This window comes from Moschus berezovskii, chromosome 14 (genome assembly GCF_049115385.1).
Source record: "Moschus berezovskii isolate FMDL1 chromosome 14, NW_MosBer_1.0, whole genome shotgun sequence".
NCBI classification, from domain to species: domain Eukaryota; kingdom Metazoa; phylum Chordata; class Mammalia; order Artiodactyla; family Moschidae; genus Moschus; species Moschus berezovskii.
This window is the reverse complement of record NC_142473.1, coordinates 866,121-893,612: the sequence shown is the minus strand read 5'-3', so window position 1 is coordinate 893,612 and position 27,492 is coordinate 866,121. Positions and strand designations below refer to the sequence as shown.

The following is a 27,492-nucleotide window of genomic DNA, read 5'->3' as shown; positions in this document are numbered from 1 at the left end:
AGACTTGAAATAGCTCAACTGGAATTCCATCACCTCCACTAGCTTTGTTAGTAGTGATGCTTTCTAAGGCCCACTTGACTTCACATTCCAAGATGTCTGGCTCTAGGTCAGTGATCACGTTATCGTGACTATCTTGGTCGTGAAGATCTTTTTTGTACAGTTCTTCTTTGTATTCCTGCCACCTCTTCTTAATATCTTCTGTTTCTGTTAGGTCCATACCATTTCTGTCCTTCATCGAGCCCATCTTTGCCGGAAATGTTCCCTTGGAATCTCTAGTTTTCTTGAAGAGGTCTCTTGTTTTCCTGTTCTGTTATTTTCCTCTATTTCTTTGTATTGATCACTGAGGAAGGCTTTCTTATCTCTCCTTGCTATTCTTTGGAACTCCGCATTCAGATGCTTATATCTTTCTTTTTCTCCTTTGCTTTTTGCCTCTCTTCTTTTCACAGCTATTTGTAAGGCCTCCTCAGTCAGCCATTTCGCTCTTTTGCATTTCTTTTCCGTGGGGATGGTCTTGGTCCCTGTCTCCTGTACAATGTCACGAACCTCCGTCCAGAGTTCATCAGGCACTCTATCTATCAGATCTAGTCCCTTAAATCTATTTCTCACTTCCACTGTATAATCATAAGGGATTTGATTGAGGTCATATCTGAATGGTCTAGTGATTTTCCCTACTTTCTTCAATTTAAGTCTGAATTTGGCAGTAAGGAGTTCATGATCTGAGCCACAGTCAGCTCCTGGTCTTGTTTTTGCTAAGTGTATACAGCTTCTCCATCTTTGGCTGCAAAGAATATAATCAATCTGATTTCAGTGTTGACCATCTGGTGATGTCCATGTGTTACTGATAGGTATGTGCTTATTTCTATTTTATTGTTTGTTTGCTGGATGTTTTGTATTTCCTTTGTTCCATTCTTCTTCCCTTGCTTTCTTCCTTTGTGATTTCATAATTTTCTATAGTGGTATGCTTAGATTCCTTTATCTTTATCGTTTGTGTATCTATTACAGGTTTTTGCATTGTGGTTAACGTGAGGTTTACACACAAGGACTTAAAAAAATCTAATTTATGTTGATAATGATTTGAGTGCCTTCTAAAGCTCTAAACTTTTACTCTCCCTCTACAACTTTTAATATTTTGTTTCCACAGTTTACCTCTTTTTCCTTGTAGTTATGGTTATTCTTTACTACTTTTGTCTTTTAACCTTCATACTAATATTTTTAAAAATTAATTTACTTTTTATTGAAGGATAATTGCTTTACATAATTTTGCTGTTTTCTGTCAAACCTCAACGTGAATCAGCCATAGGTATACATGTATCCCCTCCCTTTTGAAACTCCCTCCCATCTCCTTCCCTCATCCCACCCCTCTAGTTTGTTACAGAGCCCCTGTTTGAGTTTCCTGAGCCATACAGAAAATTCCCGTTGGCTATCTATTTTACATATGGTAATGTAAGTTTCCATGTTACACTTTCCATACATCTCACCCCCTCCTCCCCTCTCCCCATGTTCATAAGTCAATTCTCTATGTCTGTTTCTCCATTGTTGCCATGTAAGTAAATTATTTGGTACCATTTTTCTAGATTCTGTATATATGTATTAGAATACAGTATTAATTTTTCTCTTTCTGACTCACTTCACTCTGTATAATAGGTTCTAGGTTTCTACCTCAGTGATCTATCTTTGGATGAAGATCAGATGCCTCGTGACCTGCAATCAGGACTAAAAAAAAAAAAAAGGACATAATTTAAAGGACTGTCTCCAACCTGGATGGAAGGACTTTTTTCAGAAGAAACTACACACCAGGATGAGAAGACAACGACATCAGAGGTAGACAGCTTGCCCAAGATGCTGGACCTGATTTGTATGATCATTTATAACGTTTTCTTGACTTCTTACCCTCCGCGTATAAATCAAATGCTTTTCTACCATAGGCCTGGTCCTATGCTAGTTTTAGAAATTAATCCAATTGTTGGGTTTGTAGTCATGTAAAAGCTCATTTGGCTTATACAAAAACTCTGTTAGACTTGTGCCATCCTAATGTCCTTAAACTATGGCAACAGTCTGCTTCTAAATTGGAAAATTAAAAACAATAGCTGGAAATCATAGTCAGGGCTATGGGAAATCCAAGATGGCTGCTTAGCTTTTCCCAGCTCCCTGATATATCCCATTTTTTATTTGATGGGTTAAAGCCTCCCTGGCTACAGGGCCTCTATAATGAAAAATCACGGAATATTATGTTTTGTAAATTGTTAAATTAAGTTTCTAGTTTTGTTAATGTCTAGTGTTTACTGAGACAGTTCCTTGTTATGTGATATTGCTAAAAGACTTAATTAAGTTATTAAAAAGGACACTGTAGGTTAGTTTCTAAGCCTTATCTAAGTACCTCATTAGAACTGACTCAAATGCATTCGTTTATATGGCCAAGTAACATTCTAGGAATCAATGAACTAAAATGGACTGGAATGGGTGAATTTAACTCAGATGACCATTATATTTACTACTGTGGGCAGGAATCCCTTAGAAGAAATGGAATAGCCATCATGGTCAACAAAAGAGTCCGAAATGAAGTACTTGGATGCAATCTTAAAAACGACAGAATGATTTCTGTTCATTTCCAAGGCAAACCATTCAATATTACAGTAATCCAGGCCTATGCCCCAACCAGTAATGCTGAAGAAGCCGAAGTTGAACAGTTCTATGAAGACCTACAAGACCTTTTAGAACTAACACCCAAAACGATGTCCTTTTCATTATAGGGGACTGGAATGCAAAAGTAGGAAGTCAAGAAACACGTGGAGTAACAGCAAATTTGCCCTTGGAGCACGGAATGAAGCAGGGCAAAGGCTAATAGAGTTTTGTCAAGAGAACGCACTGGTCATAGCAAACACCCTCTTTCAACAACAGAAGAGAAGACTCTACACATGGACATCGCCAGATGGTCAACACCGAAATCAGATTGACTATATTCTTTGCAGCCAAAGATGGAGAAGCTCTATACAGTTAGCAAAAACAAGACCAGGAGCTGACTGTGGCTCAGATCATGAACTCCTTATTGACAAATTCAGACTTAAATTGAAGAAAGTAGGGAAAACCACTAGACCATTCAGATATGACCTAAATCAAATCCCTTATGATTATACAGTGGAAGTGAGAAATATATTTAAGGCACTAGACCTGATAGATAGAGTGCCTGATGAACTGTGGACAGAGATTCGTGACATTGTACAGGAGACAGGGACCAAGACCATCCCCATGGAAAAGAAATGCAAAAAAGCAAAATGGCTGTCTGAGGAGGCCTTAAAAATAGCTGTGAAAAGAAGAGAAACGAAAAGCAAAGGAGAAAAGGAAAGATATAAGCATCTGAATGCAGAGTTGCAAAGAATAGTAAGGAGAGATAAGAAAGCCTTCCTTACCGATCAATTCAAAGAAAAAGAGGAAAACAACAGAATAGGAAAAGCAAGAGATCTCTTCAAGAAAATTAGAGATTCCAAGGGAATATTGCATGCAAAGATGGGCTCGATAAAGGACAGAAATGGTATGGACCTAACAGAAGCAGAAGTTATTAAGAAGAGGTGGCAGGAATACACAGAAGAACTGTACAAAAAAAGATCTTCATGACCAAGATAATCACGATGGCGTGATCTCTCACCTAGAGCCAGACATCTTGGAATGTGAAGTCAAGTGGGCCTTAGAAAGCATCACTACGAACAAAGCTAGTGGAGGTGATGGAATTCCAGTTGAGCTATTTCAAATCTTGAAAGATGATGCTGTGAAAGTGCTGCACTCTATATGCCAGCAAATTTGGAAAACTCAGCAGGGGCCACAGGACTGGAAAATGTCAATTTTCATTCCAATCCCAAAGAAAGGCAATGCGAAAGAATGCTCAAACTACCGCACAATTGCACTCATCTCACACTCTAGTAACAACATGCTCAAAATTCTCCAAGCCAGACCTCAGCAATATGTGAACCGTGAACTCCCAGATGTTCAAGTAGGTTTTATAAAAGGCAGAGGCACCAGAGATCAAATTGCCAACATCCTCTGGATCATGGAGAAAGCCAGAGAGTTTCAGAAAAACATCTATTTCTGCTTCATTGACTATGCCAAAGCCTTTGACTGTGTGGATCACAAGAAACTGTGGAAAATTCTGAAAGAGATGGGAATACAAGACCACCTGACCTGCCTCTTGAGAAACCTATATGCAGGTCAGGAAGCAACAGTTAGAACTGTACATCGAACAACAAAGTGGTTCCAAATAGGAAAAGGAGTACGTTGAGGCTGTATATTGTTACCCTGCTTATTTAACTTATATGCAGAGTACATCATGAGGAACACTGGGCTGGAAGAAGCACAAGCTGGAATCAAGATTGCTGGGAGAAATATCAATAACCTCAGATATGCAGATGACACCACCCTTATGGCAGAAAGTGAAGAGGAACTCAAAAGCCTCTTGATGAAATTTGAAAGAGGAGAGTGAAAATGTTGGCTTGAAGCTCAACATTCAGAAAACGAAGATCTTGGCATCTGGTCCCATCACTTCATGGGAAATAGATGGAAAAACAGTGGAAACAGTGTCAGACTTCATATTTTTGGCTCCAAAATCACTGCAGATGCGGATTGCAGCCATAAAATTAAGACGCTTACTCCTTGGAAGGAAAGTTATGACCAACCTAGGTAGTATATTAAAAAGCAGAGACATTACTTTGCCAACCAAGGTCCGTCTAGTCAAGCCTATGGTTTTTCCGGTGGTCATGTAAGTATGTGAGAGTTGGACTGTGAAGAAATCTGATCACTGAAGAATTGATGCTTTTGAACTGTGGTGCTGGAGAAGACTCTTGGGAGTCCCTTGTACTGCAAGGAGATCCAACCAGTCCATTCTAAAGGAGATCAATCCTGGATGTTCATTGGAGGGACTGATGCTAAAGCTGAAACTGCAATACTTTGGCCCCCTCATGCGACGAGTTGACTCACTGGAAAAGACTCTGATACTGGGAATGGTTGGGGGTGGGAGGAGAAGGGGACGACAGAGAATGAGATGGCTGGATGGCATCACCGACTCTATGGACATGAGTTTGTGTGAACTCTGGGAAATGGTGGTGGACAGAGAGGCCGGGCGTGCTGTGATTTATGGGGTCGCAGAGAGTCTGACACGACTGAGCTACTGAACCGTACTGAACTTATTATTCCATTGTATATATATACCACAATTTCTTTATCCATTCATCTGTCAATGGACATCTAGGTTGCTTTTACATTCTAGCTATTGTAAATAGTGTTGCAATGAACAATGGGATACAGGTGTCTCTTTCAATTTTCGTTTCCTCAGGGTATGTGCCTAGGAATGGGATTACTGGGTCATATGTTGGTTTTTAAAGAAATCTCCATACCGTCTTCCATAGTGGCTGTATCAATTTACATTCCCACCAACAGTGCAAGAGTGCTCCCTTTTCTCCACACCCTTTCCAGCATTTATTGTTTGTAGACCTTTTGATGAAGGCCATTCTGATTGGTGTGAAGTGATATATCATTGTCATTTAGATGTGCATTTCTCTAATAATGAGCAACGTTGAGCATCTTTTCATGAACCTGCATACTAGTTCTATAAGTGATCATTGTACAACCTTTACCACATTATTCTGAATTTTACTGTATATTTACCCTTACCAGTGAACTTTATAATTTCCTATGTTTTCATGCTAGTGCCCTTTAATTTCTGCTTAATTTCCCATGAATATTCTTGTAATGCTAGTCTAGTGGCGATGAACTCCTTTAACCTTTGCTTGTCTAGAAAACTCTCTTTTTCAATTCAGAAGGACATTATTTTTTTTCTGGCAGAGTTGGAAGGTTTTTTCTTTCAGCACTTTGAATATATTCTGAAATTCCCTTCTGGCCTGCAAATGTTGTACTGTGGGATTGAATATGTAAGTCCTACTGATCACCAGAGTTGGGTGACCTATAAGTGTCACCTGTGGGGCATTTGTGAAAACTGGGGTGCCAGATGAGTATACATGCTCCTTTCCAGTAGATGTCCATGACCTGTTGTAAATCATAGGGAGAGCAGAATTGTGGCATCCACCGTCCTCAAAGAGCATCACAGTAGATTCTTAGATGTGTGTGAATCCATAAGCCTGCCCTCCATGCCAAAGCTCCAGGACAAGTAAACAAGCCTCTTTCACAGAAAGATGAGTTGTGCTTCAGCCTACTGTCTATGTGTGCCCTTCGGGTGGTGGTTGGCCAAAACTCTCTCTCTGTTACAGTCCCATTGGACCCCAAAATGCAAGCTACATTGGCCATGAGAGCCAGGCAATCAAGAGTTGACCCTTGGGGAGAAATTCCAAAACACTTGGGCACAAAAAATATGTATCAGCTTTTCTCCAGGAGATAGTAGCATTTTGGATCATGTCAAAAAGAGAGCATGCAAAAGCACCTGCTTCTAAGGTCTGTGGAAAGGATTAGAGTTGGCCCTTAGATATGTGTTAAATTAAAAGTCTATTCCTCAGGCTGCAAGGATGAAGGTAAGAAAACAGACCTCTTTTGCAGAAAGATTGGGCTCCTCAGTCTGTGCTTCTTGCTGTGCCCTGGTGATGGCAGCTATAAGAACATTTTCTTCATTTGTTACAATTCCTTGGGACCTCTGAGCATAAATCCTGCTGGTCATCAGATCCAGGTGATCTAGAGGTGTTCCCTGGGGTCAGGTGCAAAAATCAGGACACCTGATGAGGGTTCAAGCTTCCTTCCAGGAGATAATGGTAAGCTGGAGCAGAGCAGAAGGAAATTACAAAGATGATGTCCACTGGCAGAAGCAAGGCAGAAGAAATCAAAATCTTCTAAGAAGAAGCTTATACTTTCATTTCTTCTTGTTTAGAATGATCAGTTTTAAAGAAGCATATAAAAGGCTACAAATACTGGATCATGGTTTCTCAATATCGTTGCTACTAATATTTTGGACCAAACAGTTCTTTGTGCTATACTGTGTATTGCAGGAAGTTTAGCAGAATCTTAGGCCTCTATTCACTAGAAGTATGCAGCACATCCTTTCCCTTTGAGTTGTAACAATAAAAATATCTCTAGACAAAGACATCAGCCAAAATGGCAGAGTAGAAAGACCCTGAGCTCATCTCCTTTCACTGGGCACACCAAAATACAACTATTTACAGAACAACCATCCATGAAAAATTCTGGATCTTATCAGAAAAGGTCTTCTATTAACACAACTAAAACTATAAAGAAGGAACCACATCACGATGGGTAGGAGGGGTAGAGTTGTGGTATAGTCAATTTTCATACCCCTGGGTGGGCAACCAACAAACAGGAATTACAATTGTAGAAGTTCTCCCCAAGAAGAGAAGGGTCTGAGCCCCATATCAGGGTACCCAGTCTGGGGTCCTGCCCTGGAAGACAAGCCCCTAGAATGTTTGTCTTTGAAGGTTAGCAGGGCTTACTTTCAGGAGTCTCAGAGGGCTGTGGGAAATAGAGACTCTACTCTTAAAGGGCACAACATAATTTCATATGCTCTTGGACCCAGGGGAGAAGCAGTAATTTGAAAGGAGCCTGGGTTAGACCTAACTGATGATCTTGGAGAGTCTCCTGGAGAGGCAGGTGGCAAGTGGAGCTCACTAAGGGGACAATGGTTGCAGCCATTTTGGGAAGCTTGCTGTACCATGGGGAAACTGGAGCTAGCAAACACCATTTTGGAATCATCCCTCCATCTTACTAACTTCAGGACCCTTCCCATTCCCACTCAACAGTCTGTAGGCATCAGTACCAGAATATCTCAAGGCAAGCCCTACCCACCAGCACACATGCTGCCTTAACATCCTCTGAACCCACAAACAGCCCCTTCCACATGGCCCTGCCCACCAGAGGGCCCAGGAAGTGTCCCCACACACTAGTGTCTGAAGGTACTAGACCAGGAACCCAAAGAGCCTGGCAGCCAGAGACCTGGGACTGACCTCTACCCACCAGTTAGCAGGCACCAGCTCTAGAATGCCTGGACCCACCCATCAGCAAGACTGCTCTAGCCTCAGGACCAGCCCAGTGGACAGACACCACCCAAAAGACAATTAAAGCCTCACAGCCTGCAGACTCAGCCTACCCAACAGTAGTCCAGCACCAGCCATGGGACCACTGGTCTTGCTTGCTAGCAGGCCAACACAAGCTTTAAGACACCCCAGGCCAGTTGTGTCAGAAATTGGCCCTACCCACTGGAGTCCAACACCAGCTGTGGGGCCCTGAAGCCAGACCTCAAGACTCAGTTCTTTCTGCTAGTGGGGCACCACTAGTCAGAGGACCTGGCTTCAACCACAAGTCTGTTGGCAACAGCCCCAGGATCTCTTGGACCCCGGTTCTGACACCAGTAAGGCAGCACTAGTCCTAGGGCCCCCTGCTGTTTCACAGCCAGCCGCCTAGTGTCTTGGTCCTGCAGCACCCACATGAGGCAAAGCCTGTCAACCAGCTGGCCTGAAGGTCAGCCATGACTACCAGACCACCCATAGTAGTCGACCCACCACAACAGAAAGACCCATGTAGCCCACATAGGGGGCATCCCTAGAGAATTTAGCTCTGGTGATAAGAGAGGAATGTTTTTCTGGGACACAGAGGATGTCTCTTACAAAAGCCTACTTCTTCAAGGTTGGGAAATGTAACCAACCTACCATATGTGTACAAACAACAACTTAGGCAAAATGAGGTGACAGACAAACATGTTCCAAATGAAGGAAAAAGACAAAATCCCAGAAGAAAAATTAAGTGAAGTGGAGAGAGTAAATCTAACTAAAAGAGAGTTTGGGCCAGTGATCATACAAATAATCAAAGAACTTGGGAGAAGAATGGATGCACAGAGCTGAGAAGTTAGAAGTTTTTAACAAAGAGTTGAAAAATATAAACAACCAAAAACAGGTGAAGAATATAATAACTGAAATAAAAAATACACTAGATGGAATCAACTGTAGATGAAATGATACAGAGGAATGGATCAGCAAGCTGGAACACAGAGTAGCAGAAATTACTGATGCTGAACAGAAAAAGAATGAAAAGAAATAAGGACAGTTTAAGAGATCTCTGAGACAACATTAAGAGCACTGATATTCACATTATAGGGAACCCAGAAGTAGAAGACAGAAAGGTGCTGAGAACATAATTGAAGAAATAATAGCTGAAAATTTCCCTAACTTGGGAAAGCAAACAAACATTCAAATCCAGGAAGTGCAGAGTAACCCATACAGGATTAAATCAAAGAGGGACACACCAAGATACACTGTAATTAAAATGGAAAAAATGAAAATGAAGTGAAGTGAAAGTCATGCTCAGTCATGCCGGACTCTTTGCGACCCCATGGACTGTAGCCTGCCAGGCTCCTCTCTCCATGGAATTCTCCAGGCAAGAATACAGCAGTGGGTTGCCATTCCCTTCTCCAGGGGATCTTCTCAATCCAGGCATTGAACCCGGGTCTCCTGTACTTCAGGTAGATTCTTTACCATCTGAGCCACCATAGAAGCAATAAGGGAAAAAGCAACACATTACAAACAAGGGAACTCCCATAAGTCTATCAGTGGACATTTCAGCAGGCTAGAAGGGAGTGGCATGATATATTTAACGTGATGAAACGGGAAAACCTATAACCAAGAATAAGCTACCTAGCATGGCTCTCATTTAGATTGATGGAGTGGTGAAAAGCTATACAGACAAGCAAAAGATAAAAGAGTTCAGCACCACCACACAAGTCATACAAATGTTAAAGAGACTTCTCTAAGTGAAAAACAGAATCCCACAACTAGAAACATAAAAATTACAAAACGAAAAAGCTCATTGGTAAAAAATACATTTACAGTAAAGGTAGAAAAACAACCACATAGAAAGTAGGAAGGTTAAAAGAAAAAAGGAATAAAATAATCTATATCTGCAATAAATAGTTAAGGATTACACAAAAGAGTTAGATATCAAATGTGATGTCAAAAACAGTAAATTGTGAAGGGAGGAGTATACAAATGTTGGATTGTTAAAATGTATTTGAAAATAAGAGATCAGTAACTTAAAACAGTTAAGTATAGATATAAATATAAACCTCATGGTAACCACAAACTTAAAATCTATAATAGGGACACACACACACAAAAGACAAAACAGAGGAGTCTAAACTTAACACTAAAGATAGTCATTAAATCATAAGAGAAGAGAGAAAGGGAAGAAGATAACAAAAAGTACTAAAAATGACCAGAAACAATGAACAAAATGGCAATAAGTACATACCTATCAGTATTTACTTTCAGTGTAAAAGGACTCAGTGCTCCAATCATAAGATATTGAGTGGCTGAATGGATACAAAAACAAGACCTGTATATATACTGCCTAAAAGAGACTCTCTTCAGATCTAAAGACAAACACATACTGTAAATTAGGGGATAGAAAACATTATTCCATGCAAATGGAAAAGAAAAGGGGATAGCAATAGCTATATCAGGCAAAACGACTTTAAAGCAAAAACTACTACAGGAGAGAAAGAAGGATAGTGCATAATGATAAAGGGGTCATTCCAAGAAGGTATAACAATTATAAATATATGTGCACCCAACATAGGAGCACCTAAATGCATGAAGTAAATATTAACAGACATAAAGGGAGAAACTGATAGTAACACAATAATAGGAGGGGACTTTAACACCCCACTACATCAATGAACAGATCATCCAGAAAGGAAATAAACACTTAAAAGACATATTAGAGAAAGTGGAATATATATGTATATATATTCCATCAAAAAGCAGCAGAGTACACATATTTTCAAGGGTACAAGTAACTTTCTCCAGGATATATCACATACTAGATCACAAAACAAATCTCAGTAAACTTGAGTGTGTATATGTGCTTAGTTGCTCAGTCATGTCCAACTCTTTGTGACCCCATGGACTGTAGCCCATGAGGCTCCTCTGTCCATGGGATTCTCCAGGCAAGAATACTGGATTGGGTAGCCATTCCCTTCTCCAGGGGATCTTCCTGACCCAGGGATTGAACCTGAGTCTCCTGCATTGATGGCTGATTCTTTACCATCGAGCCACCAGGGAGGCCCCTTGGTAAACTTAAGAAAATTGAAATCATATAAAGCATCTTTTCTTTTCACAGTATTATGAAACTAGAAACCAACTAAAAGCAAAACAAAAAAGAAACCTGTGAAAAACAGAAACATGTGGAGGCTAAACAATATGTTACTAAACAACCAATGGATCACTGAAGAACTCAAAGAGAAATTTAAAAAAAATTGGCTGCAGACTGATGAAAATGAAAACACACAATCCAAAATATATGAGACACAGCAAAGCAGTTCTAAGAGAGAATTTTATATTGATATAAACTTCCGTTCTGTTCCGTTCAGTCGCTCAGTCGTGTCCGACTCTTTGTGACCCCGTGGACTGTAGCCTACCAGGCTTCTCCGTCCATGGGATTCTCCAGGCAAGAATACTGGAGTGGGTTACCATTTCCTTCTCCAGGGGATCTTCCCGACCCAGGGATCGAACCCAGGTCTCTCACATTGGAGGCAGACGCTTTAACCTCTGAGCCACCAGGGAAGCCCCGATATAAACTTACCTAATGAAAGAAGAAAAATCTCAAAGAAACTAACCTTACACCTAAAGGAAGTAGAAAAAAGAGATCAAACCCCAAAGTTGGTAGAGGAAAATTTATAAAGATTGGAGTAGAAATAAATAAATGGAGACTAAAATACAATAGAAAAGATCAATAAAACTAAGGGTTAGTTCTTTGAAAAGATAAACAGAATTGATAAACCCTAGCCAGACTCATCAAGAAAAAAAAAAGAGATGGCCCAAATGGATAAAATTATAAATGACAATGGAGAAGTTACAACTGATACCATAGAAATGCAAAGGATAATGAGACTCCTACAAATAATTATATACTGATAAAGTGGACAATATAGAAGAAATGGACAAATTCCTAGAAATGTACCATCTATCAAGACTGAACCAGGAAGAAATAGAAAATATGAACAGATCAACTACCAGTAATTTAATTGAATCAGTAATGAAACAACTTCCAACAAACCAAAGTCCAAGACCAGATAGCTTTCTCAGGTGAATTCTCAGTTCAGTCAGTTCAGTTCAGTCGCTCAGTCATGGTCAACTCTTTGTGACCCCATGGACTGCAGCACGCCAGGCTTCCCTGTCCTTCACCAACTTCCGGAGCTCGCTCAAACTCATGTCCATTGAGTTTGTGATGTCATCCAACCATTTCATCCTCTATCATCCCCTTCTACTCCTGCCTTCAATCTTTCCCAGCATTAGGGTCTTTTCCAGTGAGTCAGTTCTTTGCATCAGGTAGCCAAAGTATTGGAGCTTCAGCTTCAGCCCTTCTAATGAATATTCAGGACTGATTTCCTTTAGGATTGACTGGTTTGATTTCCTTGCAGTCCAAAGGACTCTCAAGAGTCTTCTCCAACACCACAGTTCAAAAGCATCAATTCTTTGGTGCTCAGCTTTCTTTATTCTACATCCATCTGTGATAAAACTCTCCAGAAAGTGTATATAGAGGGAACATAGCTTAGCATAATAAAGGCCATATATGATAATCTCACAGCTAACATCAGTAGCACAAAGCTGAAAGCATTTCCCCTAAGATCAGGAAAAGACATTCCCACTATTTTTATTCAAAATAGTATTGGAATTCTTAGCCAGGGCAATCAGACAAAAGAAAGAATTATCAGGAATCCACATTAGAAAGGGAGAAGGAAAACTGACACTATTTGCAGATGACTTGATATTATACACAGAAGATCCTAAAGACACCATCATAAAACAAGTAGAGCTCATCAGTGAGTTCGGTAAAGTGGCAGGATACAAAATTAATATATGGAAATCTGTTGAATTTCTATACACTAACAATGTACCATAAGAAAATTATGGGAAAATCCTATTTACAATAACATCAAAAAGAATCAAATATGTAAGAATAAACTTATCGAAGGAGGTAAAAAGACCTGTACTTATATACTGATGAAAGACAACACAAACAGATAGAAAAATATACCTTTTTCATGGATTGCAAGAATTAAAATTGTTAAAATGACCATACTGCCCAAGGAAATTTGCAGGTTTGATGCAATCCTTATCAAAATACCAATGGCATTTTTCCAGAACCAGAACAAATAATTCTAAAAATTTGTATGAGACAAACAACCGTGAAAACCAAAAAATTTTTGAGAAAGAAATACTCCCTAACTTCAGACCTTACTACAGAGCAATAGGCAATAGCAATGGCACTAAAACAGATATATAGATCATTGGAACAAAATAAAGAGCCCAGAAATATACCCACACACTTATTATAAGTTAATCTACATAAAAGGAAGCATGAATAGACTATGGAGAAAAGACAGTCTCTTCAATAAGTGGTGCTGAGATAACTGGGCAACTACATGTAAAAGAGTGAAATTAGAACATTTTCTCATACCATATACAAAAGTAAACTCAAAATGGATTTAAGACCTAAATATAAGACCTGAAATCATAAAACTACTAGAAAAGAATATAGACAAAACACTCTTCGAGATAAATTATAGCAATATTTTTTTTGATCTGTCTCCTAAGGCAAGGAAATAAAAGCAAAAATAAATGAATGGGATCCAGTTAAAATTAAATGCCTTTGCATGGCAAAGAAAACCATAAACAAAATGGAAAGACACCCTACAGAATGGGAGAAACTATTTGCAAATGATATGACCAATAGGGGTTAATATCCAAAATATTTAAGTAGTTCATACAACTCAATATTTAAAAAGAACCCAATTAAAAAATGGAAGGGAGGCTCAAGAGGGAGCCTATATATATATATATATATATGGCTGATGAACGCTTTTGTACAGTAGAAACAAACACAACATTCTAAAGCAATTATCTTCCAATAAAAAAATGGGCAGAAAACCTAAATAGACAATTTTTCCAAAGAAGATATACAGAACACCAACAGGCACATGAAAAGATGCTCAACATCACTAATTATCAGGGGAAAGCACATCAAAGCCACTATGAGATATCACATCACACTTGTCAGAATTGTTATCATCATAAAGACCACAAATGACAAACGTGGGCAAGGATGTGGAGAAAATGGAACCCTAGTTGGAATACTGTTGGTGGGAATGTAAACTGGTACAGCCACTATGGAAAACAGTATGGAGGTTCCTCAAAAAACTAAACATAGAGGTACCAAATGCACGTTCAGTCGCTTCAGTTGTGTCCAAATCTGTGACCCTATGGACTATATCTTGCTAGGCTCCTAGGATCCGACAATCCTACTTCTGGCTATGTATCTGAAGAAAACATTAATTCAAAAATATACATGCACTTCAGTGTTCACAGCAGCATTTTCTGTAATAGTGAAGATATGGAAGCATCCTTACTTAGTGCCCATCAACAGATGAATTGATAAAGAACAATTGCTACATATGTAAATGTTGGAGTGGCTAAAAAGTTCATTTGGTTTTTTTCCTGTTATATATAATGGAATAGTACTCTGACATTTAAAAGAATGAAAATGTGCCATTTGCACTGACATGGGTGGACTTGAGAGTATTATGCTAAGTGAAATAAGTCAGACAGAGAAAGACAAATACTGTATTTTATCTTTTATATACAGAATCTAAAAAATGAACTAGTGAATATAACAAAAACGAAACACACTCACAGGTATAGAGAACAAACTTGTATTTACTATTGAGGAGGAGGAAGAGGGGAGGTGAAGATAGATGTAGGGGATTCAGGGTTACAAATTATTAATATTATGTAGGAAATAAATAAGCTACATGGATATATAAAACAACACAGGGAATATAGGCAATATTTTATAATATGTATAAATGGAGTATAAACTTTAAAATTTGTGAATCATCATTTTGTACCCCTGAAATTTATATAATATTATAAAACAACTGTATTTCAATAAATAGAAAAAATTCCATCTGAATATGATTGGATACAAAAAAATTTCTAGACATTGTCAAATGTGTCCTGGGGGTGGGAGAAAATAACTCCAGCTGAGAACCACTGGCTTAAAGGTATGGTAATGTTGTAGTTCATTGGAGGGACTGATGCTAAAGCTGAAACTCCAATACTTTGGCCACCTCATGCGACGAGTTGACTCACTGGAAAAGACTCTGATGCTGGGAAAGGTTGGGGGCGGGAGGAGAAGGGGACGACGGAGAATGAGATGGCTGGATGGCATCACCGACTCTGTGGACATGAGTTTGAGTGTACTCCGGGAGTTGGTGATGGACAGGGAGGCCTGGCGTGCTGTGATTCATGGGGTCGCGGAGAGTCGGACACGACTGAGCGACTGAACTGAACTGAACTGAACTGAATGTTGTAGTTAAGAGAACAGTTTTTTGCACAATTATGTATAAATCAAGACTGTTTTGCTTACTGGCTGCATGACCTTGAGCAAATCACTTTACTTTTCTGAATCTCACTTTCCCCTTCAGTAAATGGAGACTAAGGATTGGTTAAGTGTTGTTGTAAGATTAAATGAGGTCATGTATATAAAATAATATGTAGCGGCAGTAATAATATGCTAATATTATTAACCATTATTAATTAACAAAGATTACAATTTCCTAGGAAATGGTAAATGAGGAAAGCTGGAGGTTTCTTAAGGGTATACTGAGAACAAATTTTTTAATTGACCATATGTCATAAAAGAGTTCAGCTCTTCCTGTTTGCTAACAGGCTTCATCATTTAAGACCCTCAAAGATAAGAGGGAGTATTACATCTTTCTCTCAAAGAGTCCATAGCCAATTTTGGAAAGGTAGGATATTGAGTTCTACACCATAGAATCTGTATAATCTATTTCTGAGTAAGGGTCACTGAGATTTCTGTCTATATGTAGGCACAATCAACCTCCAACCCACCCCTTCTCTAGAAGTCAATTCTCTAAGTATCAAGGAGATGATAAGAGTCTTACCGTAGAATTACACCAGAGACACCAGAAATCTTGAAGTCTCTGGTAACTGCCACAGTTCTCATGACATACCACGCACTGAGAACTGGCAGATATGTTTCCTTCTACCCACTGATGAGGCATGGTTTTCTGAAGGATAGAAAGAGACAAGATATAGAAGTGAGAGATATAAAGAGAGGAAGCCCAGCTGGAATAACTGTACTACCCGCTAGAGGACACTAGATAACCCTAAGGAAGTTCTCCATCGTTCTGCTCTCCCTACTTCAGTGCTAGTGACCAATGACAGGTGGGAGATGGGAGGAGGCTTTCATTCTTGTAGATTTGTTGGGTCATGAGCTTAGGGTACAAGCCTGCTTGGGTTTTCTGTGTGTCCTGATTGAAGGGGAGATGTAAAAGGGTGATTACAAGAAAGCATCGCTGGTACTCACTACTTCGTCTGCAGGCATGAGGAGGTCATTAGTAATGGATAATGTATTCCATTTGCAATCTTTGTTTGCTCTTAAGGCACATAATCTGTGAGACTTTACTTTGCACACTGTAAAAAGAAGAAAAGAAATGGATATTAATCTGGTGACAGTGAAGATTCTAATTTCTTCCCCTAAACTGCTCTAAAAGTTAGAACCTAGATGCTTCTAAGTAGTTATGGCTTAACTCCAAAGGCTTATTTTCCATATATTTCAGTTTCTTTTTATTCTTCCTGGCCAAATTTTCTCCTACCTAACTTGAATGGAAATTGATGATAAAAAAAGAGGTGATTTTCTGTTTTTTTTTTTTTTTTCATCCATGTGAATGTATTGTCCAGTCCTCCCAGATCCAACCCTCTCTTTTGATTCACGAAAATTCTCCCTTATGCCAGTTTCCTCCCATCTTCTTTTCCAAGTCTGTTAAATATCAGGATTAATATTACACTAGAGTCAGTGATGTGGTTTGAGTCAATGATACTAAAGCCACATGAACTTTTTCACCCCTCTCTCCACCCACTGGGCTCCACTTCCTAAAGGAATCAGAAAGTTACCTTCACAGATGATAACATTTTGAGATAAGGAAGGAATGTTCCCCCAACAAACGTTGCAGTGCTGGGTCCTGGGACTGTGGCTCGAATACCAGTAGTGCATTCCAACAAGAAAAGGGTTGTTTTCTGCTGCAGGTATCTAAAATAAATCAAAGAGAACAAAGAATAGAGAGTTAATCACAGAGATGGATTAGGGAAGGCCAGAAAACCTGATGCTAAGGGTGAAATGGCCAGCTATATAAGGTGTCAGAGCATGTGAAGAGTAAGAATCAAAGTTGAGCTGACACTTAATAAACCTCCTATCTCTATTTTTTCCCAGTGGTTTTGGAAAGGGAAAAAGAACGACGGGGTGGAATTCCCTGGCAGTCCAGTGATTAAGACTCCACACTGCCAATGCAGGGTGCATGGGTTCCAAATCCTCTGATCAGGCAAGAAAGGGAGGAAGTAGGGCTCTGACCCTGGACTAAGGAATGCTTGTCAGGCTTTAGCTTCCTCCTGGAGATATATATTACCCTTCCTGGTTTACTGCTGCCAAGTGAGTAGAGAATTGCATTGCTGGGACAACAGTTTCATTTCAGAAGCTTCTGGCCAAAGCATTCTTTCTGAATACCATGCTCTGACTGCCTATAGAAATTTTCTGGTTAATCAATTTAATTCATTCAAAATTAATTAAATATTTACCGAGCAACTACTATGTGCTTGGCACTTTTCAAGGCACTGGGGATATAGTGATGAATAAAACAAAGTCTCTGCCTTCTTGAAACATCATTCTGTTTGGTGTCCCTCTTTCATGGTATTGAATTTGATGTTTACTCGCAAAGAGTCGGACACGACTGAGCGACTGAACTGAACTGACTGATTAACCTGCCTGTAAATGCTGCATTTGTTTAACATAGCCTATTTCTCATGACTGTTGGGCAGGCACAGGTTATAACAGCAACTAGATTTGGGGTTAAAAGGAGAAAGGGAGGTGTGGACACCAAAAAACCCCCCAATTTCTTCTGGGTGTACATTCCACAGGACACTTCCACCTTTTCTCTAATTTCTGTGAATGCCCGATCTTTTCTTTCTCTGCCTTCCTCTGGAATATAGACACAGGAATACACATTCAGCTATTTATTCTTGATGTTATAATCATTTAGGCATGTAAAGACATAAGACCTTAAAATGAAAAACACATTCTTCCTGGTATTGGGCCCTGAGAGACAGAGAGAGAGAAGGATAGGAGAGAGAGAAAAAAAAGAGAGGGAGGAGAGAGGACACTATTGAGGGAGCTAACACATTTAGTCTTCAACTTTGATTAATTTATAGGAATTAGTCATCTAAAACATAGCCTGTGTATGGTACTCTTTGAACTCTGCTTCCCTCTCTGGCATGCTTTTATGTGCTAAACTGCTGTTGGATTGACCAGGCAGCTTCTGGAAGGAAAAGCTACTTGGATGAGACAAAAGCTCATCTAGCATGATGTCACTTTGTGATTGTATTATTTTTTGCATATTGAGACCCTGGCAAAGTTCCAAAAAGATCAGAGTAGAGAGTGGAGAGTCATGAGGAAATGAGATAGACTTGGTCTTAACATACTGAGCAACCAATACCTTTCCATTTCCCAAGCCACTAGATTATAACTCTACAAGTACTTTCCTTCCTTCCAGCTTCCCCCTCTCCTCCAATAATTACTAAGAGCTACTTTGTGTCATCTATGAAGCTAGGAACTAGAGATGCAGAGATGCATGATCCATAGTTTTTTCCCTCAAGGAGCTCATGGTCTACTGTAGGAGACAACTTCCTAAACAGATCCTTCCAGTATAGAGTTACAAGTGAACTCTCCTATAATGTTCAAGATTCTATGGGACAAATGAAAGAAATGAAGAACTCTGAGTAGAATACTGAATTGCAAAGTACAATCGGCTACATAATACAAACATATATAAAGTGGATATTGTTTTGGTTCAGCAGTAGAGGAATGGGATTTATATTCCTTATGTGCATCTTATTATATAAGAAAACTTTGATGCATACAACCCTGAGTGAGTATGTGTTGTATGCTGAATTATGTCCCTTGCCAAAATATGCTCAAATACCTAGTATTTGTGAATGTGATCTTATTTGAAAATAGGATCTTTATAGATGCAATCAATTTAAGATGTGGTCATAATGGATTGGGGTTCCCTGGCGGCTTAGATGGTAAAGAATCTGCCCACAATGCAGGAGACCTGGGTTTGATCCCTGGGTCGGGAAGATTCCCTGGAGAAGGGAATGGCAATCCACTCCAGTATTCTTGCCTGGAGAATTCCGTGGACAGAGGAGCCAGGTGAGCTACAGTCCATGGGATCACAATGGATTAGAGTAGGCCCTAAACCAGTGACTACTATCCTTATAAGAAGAGGGAAATTAAGACACAGTCACAGGAGAGAACAGCAAGTGCTGACAGAGGGTGAGATTGGAATGATGTGTCTACAAGTGAATGAATGCCAAGGAATGCCTGTAATCACTAGAATTTAAGAAGAGGTAAAGAAGAATTCTCTTCTAGAGGCTTCAGGAGAGCATGGCCCTGCCAATACACTGATTTTGGAACTCTAAACTCCAGAACTGTGACAGATTAAGTTTCTTAATTCACACAATTTGTGGATTTGTTGTAGCAGTCCAAGTTCTTGCAGTCCAACCCCAACAAGAAGTTTGGGGTCCAACTCTTAGTGACAAGAAGTTTGGAGTCCAACTCTTTGTGACCCCATGAACTGTAGCCCACCAGGTTACTCTGTCCATGGGATTGCCCAGGTAAGAATACTGGAGTGGGTTGCTATTTCCTTCTGGGGATTGAGTTTATTTTAGATGCCACATATAGATTAGGATATACAGTACTGTCTTTCTGTGTGTGAATTATTTAGTTTAGCATAACGTCTTCCAGGTTCATTCATGTTATTACAACTGGCAAGATTTGCTTCTTTTTAAAGGCTGAACAATATTCCATTGTATTTGTATATAAAAATATTACATTTTTAACCCATTAATCCACTGAGGGACATTTAGGTTACATCCATATCTTGGATATCTGTGAATAATGCTGAAAGAAACATGAGAGTGATGATACATATTCAAGATCCTGATTTCATGTCCTATAGACATATATACCCAGAAGTAGAATTGCTGGAGCATAAGGTAGTTATATTTTTAATACTTTGAGAAACTGCAATATTACTTTCTATAAGGCCTGTACCAATAATAATTTATTATTAATTTCTTTTTTCCACATTCTTGTCAGGACTTATTTCCTCTTGTGTTATTTCTTTTTATAAATATTGAAGTATAGTTGATTTACAATATTGTGTTAGATCCAGGTACAGTAAAGGGATTTAATTATATATGCTGTTGTTGATGTTCAGTTGCTAAGTCCAGTCCAACTCTTTGAGACTTCATGGACTGCAGGACACCAGGCTCATCTGTCTTCCACTATCTTCCAACTCAGTGGTGATTCTATCTAACCATCTCATCCTCTGCCACCCAATCACCTCCGACCTAAATCTTTTCCAGCATCAGGGTCTTTTCTAGTGAGTCATTTCTTCGCATCAGGCAGCCAAAATACTGGAGCTTCGTCTTCAACAACAGTCCTTCCAGTGAATATTCAGGGTTGATTTCCTTTAGGATTGACCGGTTTGATCTCCTTGCAGTCCAAGGGACTCTCAAGAGTCTTCTCCATCACCACAATTTAAAAGCATCAGTTTTTCAGTGTTCAGCCTTCTTTATGGTCAAGTTCTCACATCTGTACATGATTACTGGAAAAATCATAGCTCTATCAGACCTTTGTCAGCAAAATGATGTCTCTGCTTTTTAATATGTTGTCTAGGTTTGTCAAAGTTTTCCTTCCAAGGATCAAGTGTCTTTTAATTTCATGGCTGCAATCACCGTCCACAGTGATTTTGGAGCCCTGGAAAAGAAAACCTGTCACTGCTTCTACTTTTTCCCCTTCTGTTTGTCATGAAGTGATGGGACCAGATGCCATGATCTTAGTTTTTTGAATGTTGAGTTTTAAGCCAGTTTTTTTCACTCTCCTTTCATCCTTATCAAGAGGCATTTTTAGTTCCTTTTCGCTTTCTGCCATTATAATGGTATCTTCTGCATATCTGAGGTTATTATTTCTCCCAGTAATCATGATTCCAGCTTGTGATTCATCCAGTCCAGCATTTTGAATGATGTACTCTGCCTATAAGTTAAAAAAGGATGGTGACAATATGCCACCTTGTCACTCTTTTCCCAATTTTGAACCACATAGCTGTTCCATGTCCAGTTCTAACTGCTGCTTCTTGACCTACATACAGGTTTCTCATGAGGCAGCTAAGGTGGTCTGGTATTCCCATTTCTTTAAGTATTTTCCAGTTTGTTGTGATCCACACAAAAGCTTTTGTGTAATCAATGAAGCAAAAGTAGATGTCTTTCTGAAATTCCCTTGCTTTTTCTATGATAAAGCAGATCTTGGCAATTTGATCTCTGATTCCTCTGCCTGTTCTAAATCCAGCTTGAACATCTTGCAGTTCTCAGATCACATATTGTTGAAGCCTAAGTTAAGGGATTTTGAGCATTAACTTGCTAGCATGTGAAACGAGCACAAGTGTATGGTAGTTTGAACATTCTTTGGCATTGCCTTTCTTTGGGATTGGAATGAAAACTGACCTTTTCCAGTCCTGTGGCCATAGCTGGGTTTTCCAAATTTGCTGACATATTGAGTATAGCTCTTTAACAGCATCATTGTTTTTAGTATTTTAAATAACTCAGCTGGAATTTCATCATCTCCACTAGCTTTGTTCATACTAATACTTTCTGAGGCGCACTTGACTTCACACTCCAGGATATCTGGCTCTAAGTGAGTGGCCATATCATCATGGTTATCTGGATCATTAAGACCTTCTTTGTATAGCTTTGTGTATCCTTGCCACCTCTTTTAAATCTATCCTCTGCTTCTTTTAGGTCCTTGCCTTTTCTGTCCTTTATTGTGCCCATCTTTTCATGAAATGTTCCCTTGGTATCTCCAATTTTCTTGACAAGATCTCTAGTCTCTCCCATTCTATTGTTTTCTCTATTTTTTTTTTTGCATTGGTTACTTAAGAAATCCTTCTCATCTCTCCTTGCTGTTCTATGGAGTTCTACAATCATTTGGGTATATCTTACCTTTTCTCTCTTGACTTTCGCTTCTCTTCTTTCCTTAGCTATTTGTAAAGCCTCTTCAGATAACCACTTTGCCTTCTTGCATTTCTTTTTTGTGGGGTTGGTGTTGGTCATTGCCTTCTGTACAATGTTATGAACCTGTCCACAGTTCTTTAGGCACTCTCTCTACCAGATCTAATCCCTTGAATCTATTTGTCACCTCCACTGTGTAATCATAAGAGGTTTGATTTAGGTCATACTTGAATGATCTAGTGGTTTTCCCTACTTTCTTCAATTTAGGCCTTAATTTTACAATAAGGAGCTCAAGTTCTGAGCCATATTCAGCTCATTGTCTTGTTTTTGCTGACTGTATAGAGCTTCTCCATCTTCAGCTGCCAAGAATATAATCAATCTGATTTCTGTATGACCGTATGGTTATGTCCATGTGTAGAGTCATCCCTTGTTGAAAAAGGGTGTTTGCTATGACCAGTGTTTTCTCTTGACAAAACTCAGCTAGCCTTTGCCCTGTTTCTTTTTCTGCTCCAAGGCCAAACTTGCCTGTTATTTCAGGTACCTCTTCAATTCCTGCTTTTGCATTCCAATCCCCTATGATGAAAAGTACATCTTTTTTTGGTGTTACTTCTAGAAGGTGCTGTGGGTCTTCATAAACATGGTTAACTTCAGCCTTTTGGCATCAGTGGTTGGGGCAAAGACATGTATTACTGTGATGTTGAATGGTTTACTTGGAAACAAGTTGAGATCGTTTTGTCATTTTTGAGGTTGCACCTAAGTACTGAACTTCAGTCTCTTGTTAATTATGAGGGCTACTCCAATTCTTCTAAGGGATTCTTGCCCCCAGTAGTAGATATAATGGTTACCTGAATTAAATTCTCCCATTTCTGTCCATTTTAGTTCACTGATTCCTAAGATATCAATGTTCAGTGTTGTCCTCTCCTGCTTGACCATGTCTAATTTACCTTGATTCATGTACCTAACATTCCAGGTTCCTAGGCAATATTGTTCTTTATAGCATCAGAGTTTACTTTCACCACCAGACACATCCACAACTTAATGATGTTCCCTCTTTGGCCCAGCCTCTTAATTCTTTCTGGAATTCTTTCTAGTAGTAATTGCCCTCGTCTCTTCTCCAGTAGCATATCAGGCACCTTCCAACCAGGGGAGATCATCTTCCAGTGTCATATCTTCTTGCCTTTTCCATGGAATTCTCCAGAGATCAAATTGACATCTGTTGGATTATAGATAAAGCAAGAAAATTTCAGAAAACCATCTACTTCTGTTTCATTGACTATGCTAAAGCCTTTGACTGTGTGGATCACAACAAAATGTGGAAAATTCTTAAAGATATGGGAATACCAGACCACCTTACCAGCCTCTTGAGAAATCTGTATACAAGTCAAGAAGCAACAGTTAGAACCAGACATGGAATAATGGAGTGGTTCAAAATTGGGAAAGGAGTACATCAGGGCTATATATTGTCAACCTGCTTATTTAACTTATATGCAGAATACATCACGAGAAATGCTGGACTGGATGCAACACAAGCTGGTATCAAGACTGCAGGGAGAACTATCAACCTCTAATATGCAGATGACATCACCCTTATGTCAGAAAGTGAAGAGGAACTAAAGAGCCTCTTGATGAAAGTGAAAGAAGAGAGTGAAAAAGCTGGTTTAAAACTCAACATTCAAAAAATGAAGATCATGGCAGCTCGTCTCAGCACTTTATGGCAGATTGATGGGGGCACAATGGAAACAGTGACAGAATTTATTTTCATGGTCTCCAAAATCAGGCAGATGGTGACTGCAGCCATGAAATTAAAAGACACTTGCTCCTTGGAAGAAAGCCATGACGAACCTAGAAAGCATATTAAAAAGCAGAGACATACCTTTGCCTGCAGAGGTCTGTCTAGTCAAAGTTATGGTTTTTCCAGTAGTCATGTATGGATGTGAGAGTTGGACCATAAAGAAGGCTGAATGCCAAAGAATTGATGCTTTTGAATTGTGGTATTGAGAAGACTCATGAGAGTCCCTTGGACTGCAAGGAGGTCAAACCAGTTAATTATAAAGGAAATCATTCCTGAATATTCGTTTAGAAGGACTGATGCTGAAGCTGAAGCTCCAATACTCTGGCCACTTGATGCAAAGAACTGACTCATTAGAAAAGACCCTGATGCTGGGAAAGATTGAAGGCAGCAGAAGGGGACGACAGAGGACAACATGGTTGGATGGCATCACTAACTCAATGGACATGAGTCTGAGTATACTCTGGGAGTTGAAAAACTGTAAAAAAAAAATACAGAAAAACTGTATAGAAAAGGTCTTAATGACCCAGATACCATGACAGGGAGGCCTGGCATGCTGCAGTCCATGGTGTCGCAGAGTCAGACACGACTGAGTGACTGAACAACATTGCTACCTATTATTTTACACTGCTCCACCCCAAATATCTATAACAGTCCTCTATCCTTTACTAGTTACTTAAGACATCAGGTTATATTTTTTAACTTGTATATGCATTTTTGCTAATAAGTAGAGGAAGAAAACCTGAATTCTTAAACAATAAAGCATTAGCATTTTACTGGAAAACTTGACCCCTTTCATATATAGGTTCTGTGTACTTCTTTTTAATGGCTTTTATAAAGTTTGCTAGCTTATGATTATGGGATTATAGAATCCATTATCCCTCTTGAGTATCACAGGGCCTATACATCTCCTATACGTCAGTTTTGTTTTACGTTTGAATTAATCTTCCTCATTATCTCTAAAAGCTTCACAGCAGAACTTTGCTTTAGGATGAACTATATATCACTCTATTTCTAAACCCTAGCCCCAAGATTACCCTCAGATTCATTTATTCATTCAAAGAATGTATATTGAGCCTCTACTATGTGCCAGACACTGCTCTAAGTAAATAAATGAAAAAATTCCTCCCCTCTTGAAACTTACATAACTTCTAGTGCAGTAAGTCTGTAGAAAATTGAGCCGAGGGCATAGCCCAGAGTTTTAATAGTAGCACCACTTGTTGCAGGGAGCAGTAGCCCAGGGCCTGGCATTGTTAAGGAGAAAAGGAACCCTGCCACGTTTTGGGGAAGACTGTTCCTTGCTCCTCCCTCTATATTTCCTTTGTTGTGAACAGTAAACAGAGAGGCAGAAGGGCATAATTGTTAGGGACATAGGCTTTGGATTCACATAGCCTGGGTCTAAATCTTGGCTTTGCAACTGAGTAGTTATTTTGTTTTGGTCTGGTTCCTTATCCTCGAGCCTCAGCTTCCTTACTTGTTACTATAGTCACTCAGTAGACTCAAGTCAAGACTGCTTACTGCAGCTATGCTATTAATAACATAAGAACATCTAAGTTAGGTTCTCACATACATCTTAAGTACCTCATCCATTGAGCAAACAGTGACATCTATATATAAAGTGGATGTGTACAGAGGTATCTAAACCACATATTTACCAAGGTTTGAGTCTAGGTGAATTAATTCTATTTATAGACAGATTTCCTAATGACATACATGAAAAATTCCTGATCATATGGTATTTGCTTCCATTTTATTATTTCCCTGTTTGAAAGGTGGCTTAGCTAATGCAGTCAATTAAATGCTTACCCATGAGATTTGAGTGGATTCTCTATTATTTTACCCTACCTTAAGAATTTCTCCCTGTTACGTGGTTTTTATGACCTTAACCCATTCTTCCATGTCTTTCCGATTGGGTGCAGCCAGCGTAACTTTTCGCTGTGGTGTGATCACCTACAGAAAGTCACATTATTAGCTGATTCCCAACTTAAACTTTGCCCTCAAACAGAGCGTTTGAACTCTCTAAGATACTAGACAGGTCTACCAAGCACAACCAAAGCCACTTCTTAAATATATGACAGTAGTTCCCACCCCAACTAGTAACAGTAATAAACGACAATTTAAAGGCACGTACTATGTACTGGGCACTGTTCTATTGTATTTTATGTATCTTATTTATTTCAATCTTCATTACAAATCCAAGAGCTAGGCAGTATTATTTTCCCTCACTTTATAGTCTGGACATTTTTTCTGTGGCAAAGGGAGTTAAATGACTTACTCAGGGAAAAACAGTAGGTAAGAAACTAAGTCAGAATTTGAATCTAGATTCTTTCGCTCCAGCACACATGCTTTTAAACACTAGGCCAAGCACCCATCTGTTACTCAAATAAAGTTGCCTGAAAATCTTACTTGTTTACTTGCTGTTCTTTCTACCTGAAATGGTGAAAGTGTTTATTTTTCATCAGTGTGTGCCTATTTCTGTTTGAGGGGAGAGTGAGACCGGAGTGAGGAAACTACAAATCTAGTTTCTTTCTTTCTTATGGTCAGGGAAAATCTGAAGAGAATTTTACTATTATCTCTCTTAATCCTGCTTGGTGCAAGAAACTTGAAGAAACAATGAGAAAGCCATGTTGAGGGTCTAGCAGAGGTAGACCATGCTAACTTCATGTTTTCCCAAAGGGCAGGAGGGAGCATGGATAGCTATAGCATTGGTCATTGCTTCAATGGCCCTACTTGTCTTCATTACCAGTGCCCACCACCCCAAGTCCAAATCTTGCAGCTAGAGCTCACCACACCAACAAACAATTTTGTTCTTCTTGTGCATGTAGCACTGCATGATTCTGTGATAATGGCAATAGGAACTAGTTGGAATTTGTAACAACAGTCACTCCTTTGGTCTAAACCCATTCTTACGGGGGGTTGATGCATAGTGCTGCTGTGCTTTAATTAGGTTAAGGGGAAACCTAGCCCTTGGAATATTTGTAGAATGGATACCCAAAACATTATCTTGTACGCTTATCACTCAAAAGTTAAGATTTTTGGAACTGGGTCAACAGAACCCTCAGCTTTTTCCTGGGTCAGTATGATGCAATGAGAGAGAAATGAGAGTAGGGTCTCCTTTCAACTGCTCTCCTTTCAAAGGAGAATAGACTGTGGACCAGCCATGGAAGCAGAGTATTGGACCCATAGCTCTTCAGTCTGCTAAGTACCACTCTCCACCTGCCTGAAGAGGAACCCTGCTCTCCATAACCCACCACTGATGCTGAGAAAAAAACATTCCTGTGAATAGAAGGGTAGGATAATTCTTGGGCCAATGGGCTTGTTATTTTTCAGTGAGATTTCTGTTCTGAATTTACCTGAATGACCAAGTCTTATGACATTTTAGCAGTGACAAGCCATTGAATAGATCCCTAGAAAATCTTCTGGTTTCTTTGAGGTACTCTCATTAGTAATCTCAGCATAGAGTAACTTTCACTTTGGATTTAGGTTCTTATCTGTTTCATCAAAGGAGAAAATGTCATGTAGCTCAAATATCTTGATATAGTCTACAAAATATTAGCAGTCTCTTGA

General features: G+C 39.3%; 1 pseudogene; it reads right to left on the bottom strand.

Moving 5' to 3' along the window:
- The window catches only part of LOC148775524 (diacylglycerol kinase kappa-like), a 113,668-nt pseudogene that overhangs the window by 41,201 nt on the left and 44,975 nt on the right, over positions 1 to 27,492 (bottom strand).